General features: G+C 40.8%; 1 protein-coding gene across 9 annotated transcripts in view; it reads right to left on the bottom strand.

Moving 5' to 3' along the window:
• The window catches only part of LOC116427257 (uncharacterized), a 93857-nt gene extending 79773 nt beyond the window's left edge, over window positions 1-14084 (bottom strand). For 5 of the 9 annotated variants that reach the window (XM_076371018.1, XM_076371019.1, XM_076371020.1 and 2 more), the window contains exons 1-3: window positions 13934-14084; window positions 12783-12969; window positions 12346-12382 (exon numbers count right to left, since the gene is read on the bottom strand). The gene's annotated coding sequence lies outside the window, so the exon portion shown is untranslated. Of the gene's footprint in view, window positions 1-12345; window positions 12383-12782; window positions 12970-13074; window positions 13139-13933 lie in introns of those variants that run through there. The other 4 variants (XM_076371021.1, XM_076371022.1, XM_076371023.1 and 1 more) reach the window with 2 other exon arrangements.
• Window positions 14085-14086: the final 2 nt, after the last annotated feature.

Genomic DNA, 14086 nt, shown 5'->3' with positions numbered 1-14086 from the left:
TTAGCCAGAAATATATGAAATACGAAGAATAATATGTAATAACGGAGGAAATCAAGTTTAAAGCTACTCGCAGCGATTGTCTGGAACGTTTCGAATATAATAGGGGTTGAAGCACGATTCGTTGCACCCGTTGGCGAACAGTTTCCGAAAACACGAAACAGTTCGAAAGGAATAATGTAGATTCGCCGGCAGAGTGCATGATAGCACAAAAGGTTAAGGGATTCCGACTGGTTGGGGTTGGTTGCGTCGCGATGTTTTCGTTCGGGGGGTGCGCCACCGTAGATGGCAACATAATCCTCGATAGAAGGCCGTGACACATGGGAACGTGGGGGACATCTTATCTTCATATTACATACGCGCGATGGTTCTCAACTTCGAGTACCTGCCGCTCTGTTCCGCGATGATTCACCGTGTCTTCGTGTGATTCATTGTTTTCCGAACGTGTCCGACGCGTTCTTCTGCCGTTTCTTCGATATCATTGACTTCCTCCAGTTCTTACCAATTCGATGATATTCTCACTTCATCATAGATACCTTCAAACTTGAGAAAACTACTAGACAATAGCTACCAACACAGATATTCCCATTTTATTCGAGAACACGCTAAGTATCTAGCTAAACCAAAACCGCATGAATTCGAAGCTACCCTCTTACCTCAATCACAAAACCATTTCCCCAATCTTTCCCAATTCAATAACACTCTCACTTCATCATAGACACCCTCAACTTAAAAAAAACTACCAAAAAGTAACTACTAACTCAAATATCTCCACTTAATTCAAGAACATCCAACTGTTTCAGTCAGGAGTACACATATTTAAGCCTTCAAAGACGTAACGGGGATCCAGTTCGCCAAGAAAAGCGACAGACCTCTTACAAAAGGGGACGTTAATCCACGACAAAGTTGCTGCGAAGGGAGATCGGAGCGATTCTCTCGCCTCAATCACGAAATGAAAGTTCTCGCCGGATCGGCCGCTATCGATCACGAAATCGGGATTCTATTACTTTGAGAGTGCACGGGCGCCAGCAAACAAGCCGGCCTAGAGGAAGAGGTCCTGGTGCACGCGTGCTGCGCGCGTAGAAACCGGACGGACGCACCCACACGGGCACGCGGGACGTTTTCGGTGACCGGAGGATGGTTTATGAGCCGTAACCTTCCTGCCCGACGCCCCGCCACCCACGGAGAACCACCCTTGGGTAGAGTAACGTGACTCCAACCACCCACCGCCCCCTAAACTCGATCCAATATATTGGGTTCTAACATAAATACGCTCGGATGTATTCAACGTTTCTTCTTTTGCATTATTAACACTGGGTTTACATTCCTGCAAATCTTGGCCACGTGTACATTACCTCTCGCAGCATTCGAGATGGATTTTCAGTTCCTAACCTCGAAAACTTCGTTGCTCGTATTCGAAGAATTGCATGTTTATCCGAAAAACTAAACAATTTATCGTTGAAGGAATTAGGATCATTAATATTTATATATTAAAATATTAATATATTAATATCTATATATATATATATTAAAATATTGATATATAAATATTAATGAATATTAAGCTAGAATATTAACTGAGTGCAAAGGGTTAACCTCTCAATTCGATCACATACACCCTAAGCGAGAAGGTTTGCTATATATATATATTAAAATATTGATATATAAATATCAATAAATATTAAGATAAAATATTAACTGCCGAGTGCGAAGGGTTAACCTCTCAATTCGATCACATACACCCTAAGCGAGAAGGTTTGCTCAAAAGGAGTACGTTTCCAGGTCGGATTTCACAGTCAAACGATTTCTAAGAAAGAAATTAAGAGTACGGGGGTGGGCGACAGAGTACACGGGCTCCCCTTTCTCCGCCCAACGTCCAGCTACCCCGAGTATTCAGGGCTCCACGTATTCCCCGGATTGGCCGGGCCAAGGGATTTCTGCCCGCCGGTCCAGACGCTTGGGTTGGCAACTTTGAAGGATATTTTTTATTTATGTGACGTGTTTGAGGGCGCGGAAAAAACACATTCTCCCGATCCGAGGCTGAGATCGAACCGGCCGGAAGCCGCACGTATGTCCTTCCACCCCCGCGAGGACCTTCAATTTTAAAATTCCCCTCGGTCGAACCGCTGTACACTCCTCCGCGCTCGTGACGTCCGTCGAGAATATCGACGAATTAAAAATATCCAAACGAAGAACGCGTGTGTCTCTTTATTTGTTTTGTTCTCCGGTACATCAGACGTCGAACCGAACGAACATTTAACCACTTTCGGTGGCAACGATTTCAGAAACTCGGCAGGATCTCGCACGAAAATTTCTGTCCTCGCCTATTACATACAGATATGTACACTAATTTTGTGTATTAGTCATTTTGTACAAAGTGGTGGATTTTAAAACAACCTGGAATATGTAATCGAATAAGGCTATCGACGTGTACAATATGTCGTCGGTAGTTTTGGCGCAAAAATGTTACGACGTGTGTAGCACGTCTTTCCAAGTGATTAATCGCGATGATAAGCTTTAACACGTTGTATACTGGTAACGAGGAATCTCGTTTTTAGAGACACTTAGCTGTGTAACTTTGCTAATTACGGTATTTGAAGAAATATTAGAGTTGCGTTGAACGGATGATATATTTAAAATATATTACACGACGATATGGTACTTGAGTTTTTCTGCAGATAGTGATATAAGTTGATTTCACTAAAAATCAAAGCTTCTAAAGAAAATATTAGAAAAATGAAACTGAAACGAATCATTAAATTAAATATAACGTCGTAGTTTATCATTTCTAACGACGATATATAGGATGAATTCCATTTTCATCATGTAAAATACAGAATTATGGCCGTCACAAATAATTGACGCTGGTGACGTGTTAATCTAGTTTTAGTGAAATGTTTCAATCAAATAGCTTTGTTCCTTAATTCATCCGTGAAGTGTCTTTAAATTAGTTTCAAACAATGTCGTCGAAAATGTTGAATATTCCCAGTGAAAAACTTTCGAGAAGGTTTAATAACTTTCGAATCTTTAAATTAGGGAATGATGTATGAATTGAATGATGCAGAATCTGTATGAATTTCAAATGTTTTCTCTTTGTTAGAAAGTATCTATGTGTTTCCGTAGGTACAGTGCATTGAGATTAGAGATGACGAACAGTGAGTAGAAGAAGTTCGCGAAAGAAGCTCTCCTACTAATTGACCACTCAAAAACCGAAGGGAAAGAAGATCCAGGGAAGTTGGGAGACGCGGCTGGTCCCACGGGATATCAACGAAATTCTACGGATCGAGGCTCTTTCAAATATTTAGCAGCAATATCCAATTTCGCCTTGTACACACCCCCACGTCCGGCCGAAGTAGATTCGTCGGACCCGTCATTCTGCTAAAAGCTGTTCCGGGTCGTCGAATACGGACAGCGTAAACAGTACACCTCGGATGATTATACAAATTCATTGAATTTATCTGAAATCTGAAATGAAATATCTGAAATCGGAGCGTCGCACTTTTGACCGCCTCAACCGATCTTCCACGAAACTCTAACGCGTATAATTACAACTCCAGGATCCTCAGTTGAATCGATCTATTCATTCTAATAAGCGAATAACAAAAATATAAAGCAGAATGTTACATAAATATTGACCGATCTAAATGAAACTCCCATCTGAAAATCATCCTACAGAACAACGAACTGTTCCCATAAATCTTGATTCCGCTGAAGACCCATTAGCGGCGCGCAAGCATCCCCTAAATCAGCAGATGTCTCCGAGGAAATTTTCCAGCGGATCGGTAGCGACCGTCGAAACTTCACCGTTGTCGCGGTGGTTCCGCGGAATTGGATTGATGGAAGTCCGCCGTAATGACGGGACGCATTATGGTTCATCGTCGAGCCTAACCCGCCGAACGGAACTTCTAAATGGATAAGATGTAGGGGTTAACGCTCGTCCGGGGGGGATGAATTAGGTGTCTGATGTATGAGACGCCGTCGTCCCGGGTCCCGCGGCCGCCGCGTAAACGAAGGAGACGTTTCCCGCGGATCGGGTCCAGGGGATGCGATTAACCCCTCGCCGTACAATGACGAGTGATGAAAATTTCTAAACTAATTTAACCCTCTGTAGGCCCATGTAACTTTAAAGTCACATATCAGTATATTGGCATCTTGTTGATTTATTTCATTTTGCACTCGAAGTGTTGAATAAAATTAAGTAATCAGTTAACTTAAGCTTTTATACGCTCAGGCGTGAAAGTTTGACGTCATTGTAACTTGAAAGTTATAAAATATATTCGTTTAATGAAATTATTGAAAAAAATTATTGAAAACTGGCATCTTGTTGATTTATTTCATTCTGCACACAAAACGGTGAATAAAATTAAGTAATCAGTTAACTTAAACTTTTCTACGCTCAGGCGTGAAAGTTTGACGTCATTGTAACTTGAAAGTTATAAAATATATTCGTTTGATGAAATTATTGAAAAAAATTATTGAAAACTGGCATCTTGTTGATTTATTTTATTCTGTACACAAAGTGTTGAATAAAATTATTATGGATGATTAATGGAATTATTAATGGATTCCCATTATAATTAAATAACTCAAACCACAAAGAATACATCGGAACCAACAACTGCCACCATAACCTCCCCAACTTCATTATCAACGGTGAACGACCGATTTCCAAAGAGAAACACGCGTCGAAAATGGTCGACGACGTCCCCCGGACCCCTACCAGCGTCCCCCACTCGCGCGGAGCATGAAAGTCATCGGTGTTTTTCAGGCCGCGCCAACTTTGCAGATTCGGCGAGCGAACGTCGGAGCTCGTCGAAGCCGAAGTGGAAGGGGTTGGATGGCAGGGTGATGCATGTCCCGTGTACCGAGGGGGTGGTCGGCGGCCGGGGGAACGAGAACGTGATCCTGTGACTGATCCGTGAAAGCGTGAAAGGGTTTCCACTCCTTTTCCCACCCCTTTATCCACTCTGCGCGAACACGGGGGTGTCGCGGGGCGACGATCAATCACTCCACGTCGCCGTCCACGCCGATTCAACCCCTTCCCCGGCGACCTTAGACCCTCCCGGTATTCACATAAAGGGTTCCGGGAACATCCCGGCCACCTCCGCAAACAGAACCGCCCGTGATCCGTCTAGATCACGGGCTCGTTGCCTAGCGTTCTCGACGCGTTTTGTTTCCAGAAGGTCCAGAGATCGGAATCGACGCGCGTTGCATCACGGGTTCACTGGTGCCATAGATCGGTTTTGAAATTATTCAACTTTGTTGGGTAGGTCTGGTAGAAGAGTTTGAGCGATCTTTGGATCGACTCGGTTTCTCGTTTCACTTTGCATCGATGGATCTCTGGAATCTTAACTAAGATTGATCAGTAAATAGAGTAAAATAGAGTAAACAGATTAGAACATTAACCAAGATTGATCAGTAAATAGACTAAAGCTCGACGAACAATAAAATAAAAGGAAACCATCCGTTGCGCAAAGATCCACCGAAACCCTAGCAAGAACCAAATCGAAAAACACTCATCGCCATTTCACGAACGCTACGATGATCTAGAAAATCGAATAGCATAGAAGGAGCATCACCTACCACCGCAAAGTTACCGCGCTTACAACGCGTCCGCGTTACGTTATTCAAGAGCTACCTGCGCGATACCCGGCGACGATCGTGTCCTGGAGCGGAATGGGAAAGAGCCGTCATAATTGTTACGATGTGAAACGATACGAGGAACGACACACACTCACACACACACTCATACACACGGCGTCCCGTCTCGAACAGTGGACAGAGAGCCGGGGTTTCCATCGAGGTGGTGCTAATGGCGGCGCAAAAGGCGAAGAGGAGAGGAAAAGAGGAAAGGCTAACGATCGAACGATCGTAGGCGAGCTATACGGGCCACGCACTGGAAATCGTGGGCCAAAGTTATATATCGAACGCCGCTTTTACGGTCCGCGCGTCCGTGTCGGGGGATACTAAAAACTAATGTATTCATGAGATAATTATTTCTTGCATTCATTACAACCGGCACAAGAGAGGTGGGGAGGGGTGGCGAGGCTGTAAAGTTTTTATTGGCCGGAGCCGGACTCGCAAAGCGCGAGGCACCCTTACAAAGTAGAGAGGCAACTCATTCGCCTCTTTCGATCCCATTCTCTCCTCCACCCCATCCACCCCCCTCGCCGCCCGCCCCTGATCGTTCTTTCCCCGTCCTTCTCCAGCGGCCTCTCGCTCTCCTCGTTTACGACACATTTAAGGACAGTCCTTAGACTCGGATCACGCGGTCGTATCGATAACCGTGTCCCCCCCCCCCTACCACCCGGCGATATCTCGGATGCTAAAAGCATTCTTTAATAATATTTAACGACGGGACCCGGGGGAAATTTTTAACCCATTTGCATCGGGGCAGTTAAACGGCGCGGCAGGGACTACCGGACTGCTCGGAGATGTTTGATCGTTCGCACGTGTTCGCGACGGGATTCGCTGTTGTTTGGTAATTGTTAGGCTACCTCGTTCGCCTTTGTTCCCCGATTCGCCGCTGACCGATGCTTTCTTATGCTCTTCTCGTTTCGAATTAGTTAACGCGCTCGCTGCCAGCGCTCAATTCGGCGACGGTATCCTCGATTATGGTTTGTATTCGGTAAAGCTAAACGAAATATTGTGGGAATGGATGTATTTGAATGACGGGACTGTGTGTGTGAGCGCGTTTTGAATGAATGTTCAAAGCATTGGAATATTCTAGATTATATTGATTTTCTCTATATTGATTTTTATGTTAATAATGTTCGTTTTTTATGAATCTAGAATATTCCAAATATATGTGAAGTTAATGAATGTAATGAAAGAATGTTCTAGAAAGTGTGCGTTGTTTGATTTTGTTATTGTTTTATTGTGAGTTGTCACGAAATAATTATACCGTTTCAAATAGAATTCTCTTTCTCCTACAACATCTATAGGATTAACCGCGGCCATTTTGTTCATTTCAACTTACATCGGTTACATTCAATTCATTCATTCGTTCAACATACTTTCGAGAGTTGCCATTGCAAATAGAAATACTTTCAATACGCAAAAGGAATCAACAACTTTTGTCAAGAATATTAATGAAGTTATAAGTATTCATTTAGTATTTTAATACGGTTCATTTTGTGATAATCCTCCTATAAACGAGGAAATTCTTTCGCTAAATCGTTTGAGTTACACTTAAAAGCGTTTTCCGGTGTCATTAGTTCAAAGGTGAACTACCTTCAACTGTCACATGTTTGTCTCTTACGAACCTTAGAACAATATCCGTAAGTTTCTCTTCGTGCCTGAACAAATACACTTCACTCCCGCGAGTGCGTCTCCGTGATTTACGTACTTCCAGAATAGGAATTCTGGAATAAGTTAATTCGACCCGTCCGGTGGCAGCGTTAAGCTTCACGGCGGCTGGAGATCATTTGCGGGCCGGCCATCTTCTTGTGTCGAATCAATTCACCCGGCCGTGAATCAGTCGCAAACCTCTCGAGACGGTGACGGCCGCGATCGGCGGCTGCGAGCGTCTCGCCGCGATCACGGGCCATTATCGCGAATCGCCATTTTCTCACGGCCTCCCGGAAACCGTGGCGAGAGGACTGGCGAGAAAAGAGCGGCGAGAAGAAAAAGAGGAAGGTGGCAAGGCTGTCCCAGAAGGACGGAGGCACAGCCGGAATATCAACGACGGAACGGCCGGGGCTACGGACAAAGGGCGTTATTCCTTCCGGTACCGCGCCCGGAAAGGGGAAGATACATCAACTCCTGTGTCATATAAAAATGTGTTTATGCGCTGCACACGACGAATGAAAAACACCGGAGACCCTTTCGGGACGCGGTGCCCGGGGACCGAACTATCCCGCCCGCCTGAAACAAACTGCTCCGACGGAATATCTCTTGGCTCCGCGTTTTCTTTTTTCCTTGCTCGCGGGGTGAGTCCTGGAAATGGGTGCGCCGATCGAAACGCGGCGAATTTTCGGTGGGTTGCGTCTGACTTCGTTTGGGGCTCTTAACCCTTTTGTGTATTAGTTACTTTCGGTACTCGTGTAATGTTCTGAGATTTAGAGGTGTGAGGGCATTGTCCATTCGACTTTGAGTAGAAATTTCGTTCGAAGATAATATACTGATAATAGGAAAATAGTTTATCTTTAATACCTCACCTCGTTAACATTCTAGGATTTAGAAGAACAAAATTTCTTATTCTACTTTAAGTGGAAATTTCGTTCGAAGATAATATACTGATAATAGAAAAATAGTTTATGTTTAATATCTCGCCTCGTGTAAGATTCTAGGATTTAGAAATGCAACAAAATTGTTGCAATTGTGCAGAAAAATTCTAAGAATATATTATGCCTATATTTCCTTCTAAGTATAACAGTTGATCACAGAGAAATAATATTCATTGAATGTTGAAAATCTTCGAGTCTCGCTCGTAGAACAAGGCGTTAAGTTTAACGTCAGTAGCCATCGCCAGTTCATGAAAAAGATACGAAAATTTTCAAACGAATGCTACGAATTTTCTACGGCAGCATCCCCACTAATTTCAGCTACGAGCCGCCACCGGTAAAAATCGAAGACAAAGGCGGTTCCGTTCGGTCGGAAGGGAACGCGTGACTGAAGAGACGCGGGAGGATGATAATACCGTGAGAATCGTTGGAAATTCGCGAGAAAGGTGAGAGAAATTACTCGAAACAGAATTATCCGAGGCTCGGGATGAGAACCGGTACAAAGACACGGATGGTCCAGCGGAGAGGGGGGGCGGAGGGGGGCGCGGAAGGGCAGCGCCGCGGAAGAATGGAGTTGACGGGGCGAAAATCATGGAGACCGGAACCGGAAACGAAGCTCATCGTTATACACCGTCGTGACGTCACTCGCGAGAAGAATCGTGGATTTCTCGGGGAAATTCTTCTTCGCAGAGGAAACAAGCAAGCAAGGGAGAAAAGGGAATGATACTCGAGTGAGCGAAGGTTTCTACAATTCTTTCCGACAAGTTTACCGATGGCTAACGAACGAACGGCACGGAGAATAATTGTTCCTTGGACCGGTGTAACCAGAGTTTTACTATGTACCTTGGAGACAGGATGAAAATAAAATGATACAGCGTGCATCAGCGACGAAACTGAGAACGAAATGATGAGATAACAATTGTATGGTCTTTGACACGAATGCTATGGGGTCACCGGTGACCCCCGAATAAATTGAATTATTGTAGTTCACTCGATGAAATGATTATTTGAAAAGATTTCTGTATTAGAAATAATGTTGATTATTATTAGTATCGATCTATGGCTATTTGAAAAAATTTCTATATTATAAATAATGTTGATTATTATTAACCCTTTGCACTCGAAGCTTTTTCTCACTGACATTACCAGCAACTGGATGTAATTTTAATGGAGAACGCATATTAACATATAAATAAATGATACAGGCACGAAAAGAAAAGTCATAGATGTATTCTACTGTCTTCAACAATTATAAATATTATAACATGTTTAATAAAAAAATTGTACAGTTTGTAATGACAAATTTTAAATGGCTCTGCTCCGGAGCCCTCGAGTGCAAAGGGTTAATATTGATCTATGATTATTTGAAAAGATTTCTATATCATAAATAATGCTGCCTAATGTGACATTCAGCTAGACGAACGTACAGCAATGACAATGCGATTCAATCGAATGATTTAATATTATATTTTTTCCATTTCGTGTATTTTGCTTTATGACATTGTGCGGCGTTCAACGTGTTGACATCCTCTCAATTATATTTTATTCAATAAATCTAAACGAACTATTGAAACAAATGAAGCTAAAGAGTCATTGAATACCTAAATGTAATTTTGTAGCTTACAACTTTATCTATAGAATTAATTTCATTTTCTTTATATAAAATACAGGATTGCGACACAAATATGACACTGGTATCGAACGCGTTAAGGGCATCGAAAGTTAACACTTCACCTATCCGAAAAATCAGATTTCTGACGCCACCCAACGGGATTCGAGAAATCGGATTTCCGACAACACTTACAGAATCTGAAAAGTCGTATTCTCAACGCATCCACCGGAATCTTTCGAAACTGCTTCATAGATCGAGTCAATGTATCAGTTATCGTACTTGATGATCCTATTTATAACGAATCGAAGTTGTATGACAAGGGGTTAAGATTTCCCTGGTAATCATCGAAAGAACAAGACGAACGATTCCTGTTGTGATCCGGGTGAATGACGTGAAGTCCGATTCGTTAATAATAATTATATTCTGGCGTTTCAACGTATACTCCGGATAGAACACATCGAACGACGCGGAAACGGACAATTTCGGACAGACCGCTACGCAACAGGGTTGAAAGAATAACCATCTGCTATCCTAGAGACACCAATTCTTATATACTAAGCTTTTCGCTAAGGAGGGGATGTCGGTGACCCTTGGTACCTGATGACTCGTTGTAGATGACTAGTCCTGGATGAGACATTCGTGTATTTTATCTAGGATTTTGGACTTGTGAAAAACAAGGCTAAGATATTTTGGACGCAGCGGTTCTAGTACGCTAGTCTATGGTGCGTCATTAGGTCGGTCATCCAACATTCCCTCGAATTGTTTCATTCGAATACCGTTTCCCCGTTTCCATTTGCCGAAGATTCCGCGCGGCCCGGCGGAGGAGCGCGATGGACACGCGTCACGGACGGAAACACGCGAGGAGCTTGTTTCGTCGTTTCGAAAGGGGCTGGGGCTAGGAACGAAGGGAGAAGAAGAACGATCGATGCAAAGGGCAGAGAGACGTCAGGATTTGGGATTTTCGCACGTGTTTCCAGCCCCGTCCACGCGATTCCCGTAATCCCGTGTGGCCGTTCTCTCCCCCTTCTCGAGCCGGGCGCTCGAGATTTCTTTCTTCTCCCGTGTAAAAGGAAAACGGAATTGAAATCGGCTTTCCGAAATTGCGCGGCAACCGCCCCAGCCTCGGCGCCCCGGACAGGGAAAATGCAAACACGGCTTTGCTGAACGAGCAGCTCGCCGGATCGGGAACAGACACCCTGGATATCATGCGGGACTTACCGCGAGGGTGCGAGAGCCCTCCACGCGTCTTCGAACACAAAACCGAACCAGTCGGCAGCCGACTCTTTGAACTTAGACGACCCTTTAACCCTTTGAACTCTGTAGGCTCAAATATTGCACCAGTTATAATATTTTAATATTATATTTTAATATAATTTTAATATAATATTTTTTAATATTATATTTTAATATAATTTTAATAAATATTTATATAATAAATATTTATATTTTCATGAATCTTAACGCCGTGGTCACCGGTGATCCCCAAACAAATTGGATTACAATTCACTCAATTAAACGATGCTTATTGGCAAACATTATATTAGAAATAATGCTGAAGTTCAGTTTGATGTACGTGCAACGATAATAATCCAATTCAGTCAAATGATTTATTATATTTTTTCCATTTTGTGTATTTTGCTCTATAAAATCGTGCGGCGTTCAACGTGTTAAAGAAACTACCCTAAAATTATTCGATTTTCCAAGCATTTAAAGTTTGTACTAACAAGGAAGATAAAAGGTCGAAGAAATGTTATAGCATTTCGAATTGTCGCTAGGAATACTATAAAAATTAGTTGCAGTTGCTGATAGATTACAAAACAACTTGGAGTTCAAAGGGCTAACACATTATACGCGGTACATTGTAAATTTCAGCTAGTAGAAATTAATAAGCCATGTATGTCTCGGTACATGCCGTATTAAGGTGAAACAGCGAATGGCTCATTAAATGATATTATATGATGTCTTAGATGTTTGGATAATCGAAATCTTTTGGCTGTATAAAAATCCATTGAAGCAGTATTTGACGCAGTTACAAACATGGTTTCTTTCTGTTCGAAAGATTTGGAAAAATGTTTGATTAATTGCTTTTTAATTGTATAATCTTTGCATCGTTCAAACTATCCTGATTTCATGTGGAAAAATTGTTTCATTTTTGTAGTATTATTTTGGTTCTGATGGTATAGCATTAGATCATTGTTCCTTCGAAAAACGGAAAACAGTGAAGCGAGGTTATTAATGATAAAGAGAAATTAAGCATAAATTTTGATTGAAATTATTCGTTCTTGTATCTTTTTTTTAGGTAAAGATCCATTACGTGTGTAGGTCAATAGGGAATCTACAGTGCGATCAGTGGTGGAGCCCTCTCACGGAGATACGATGAAACGTAATGTACAACAACATATTAATGAATGATAAACTATTTAGTTTTTATTAAAAATGATCGAAAACTCTGTGTGATGAAAAAGGTATACCTAAACTATCTGAATTGTAATTTAAAAAAATTTAACTTACCCTTTTAACTGCGTCAAATATCCATATATGTTTGATTCTTGTTGGCAACAATGTATAATTTATTTTGTTTAATTAATGTAATTTTCAACAAAAATATAGGTGGACATGTGTAAAAAAATGATTGAAAACATGTGATTTCATTGTACACAATAAAATTATATTTTGTACGTTATTATGTACCATATTTACAGAACAGAGAAAAATTTATGAAAGATAAAAAGAATAAAAAAGAAGTAACAGACAATATTGTATCAAGTCGAACAAGTATGTTTCATATATTTTGGTAAAAGTGAACTATTTTTAAATGTATATGTAAAACAACTTGCACATCGACAAATATATTACACAATGTTTAATACAAATAATATATGCACTTTTTAAAATATAAATGTATCTGAGTCTAATTACCAAATTTATATAAATTTAAAAACACTCACATCACTATGACATTTGTACTGTCATTCAAAGAACACCATGATGTAGACTCAACAGTAGTCTCAGTTAAACTGATCTTCCCTTCATCACTTTCTATGGAGAACAGCTACGTCAGGGTATACCCCATCTCCAACCAATCGTAGGGAAGAAACTGCCAATCCATGGAACTACGTTCTCCACTCACGGGTACTGAAAGAGGACAACACCCTTTATAAAACACACTGTGCTAACTTTCAGACGGAGCATGCTCCATTGGAATATTCTAAATCCCACACAGAAAGGGGTGTTCCCCACCGACTAAAAAGAAGGGAAGGGTATGTGTCCTCCACCAGCAACGTTGGGAAGGGATGCTAGCTTTTATAAAATGGACTGAGATGCTAGAAAGACGGAGCATGCTCCGTTAGAATATTGTTACCCCACGTTCAAAGGGGTGTGCCTTATAAATTCTAACTGCATATGAGAAAAAGAATTGACCAGAATGCATTTGTAACTCAAGAATCAAGTATAGTTTTTCATTTCTTAGAAGTCTTGTAACATTTTTAAAAATATATTGTTAACATTTTTTGGAGATCTCGTAAAATTATATATTTATTCAACATAAAAGAACTTTAATAGAACTCAAAAAATATTAAAACTACATAGTCAATACTTTCCCAACTGCAACACCCTTTTTTTAGTAGGTACCCCTTTTTCTGTTTTGGGATCAAAGGGGTGATTGGTACCCCTTTGAAAAGGGTAAAATACACAAGGGTAAGGGGTGACTTAATGTGTTTGAAAAAAATGTTTGCACCATGTGGAATTTCATGCAGCTATACATTACACACGATATAAAAGGAACAAATTCGTTTCTATGTAATAAAATTTGTTTAAAGGTTATAAATAATCCAATTCATACGCATATTTATACTAATAAAACAATGTTATTTTATAGAAGCATTTATTACTAAATAACTATTTTCAAATTCTTCAAAAGATGAGAATAATATTTATAAAGTGAGATTAATATTTTGCGATAGTAATTGTCTTTTTTGTGAAATGGAAAACATAACCACAAAAGTCCAAGAAAATGGAAAATGGCTAAAACTCAGTAATTTTATGATAATTATTAAATCTATAATCAAAATAAATGATATAATGCATAATTATAACATACCTTAAATGAATTATTTATTTATTAATGCCTTCATATGTACAAAAACATTGAACATTTTTTGATACTGTAGTTAAAAAAAATAAAAAACAAATTATTTAATTAACAAAGTATATACAGCTGTTTGGAACTAAAATTCTGCTTAACAATAAGTAT

This window comes from Nomia melanderi, chromosome 9 (genome assembly GCF_051020985.1).
Source record: "Nomia melanderi isolate GNS246 chromosome 9, iyNomMela1, whole genome shotgun sequence".
Lineage (NCBI taxonomy): Eukaryota > Metazoa > Arthropoda > Insecta > Hymenoptera > Halictidae > Nomia > Nomia melanderi.
The sequence above is the reverse complement of the archived record's forward strand: the minus strand, read 5'-3'. Positions and strand labels throughout refer to the sequence as shown.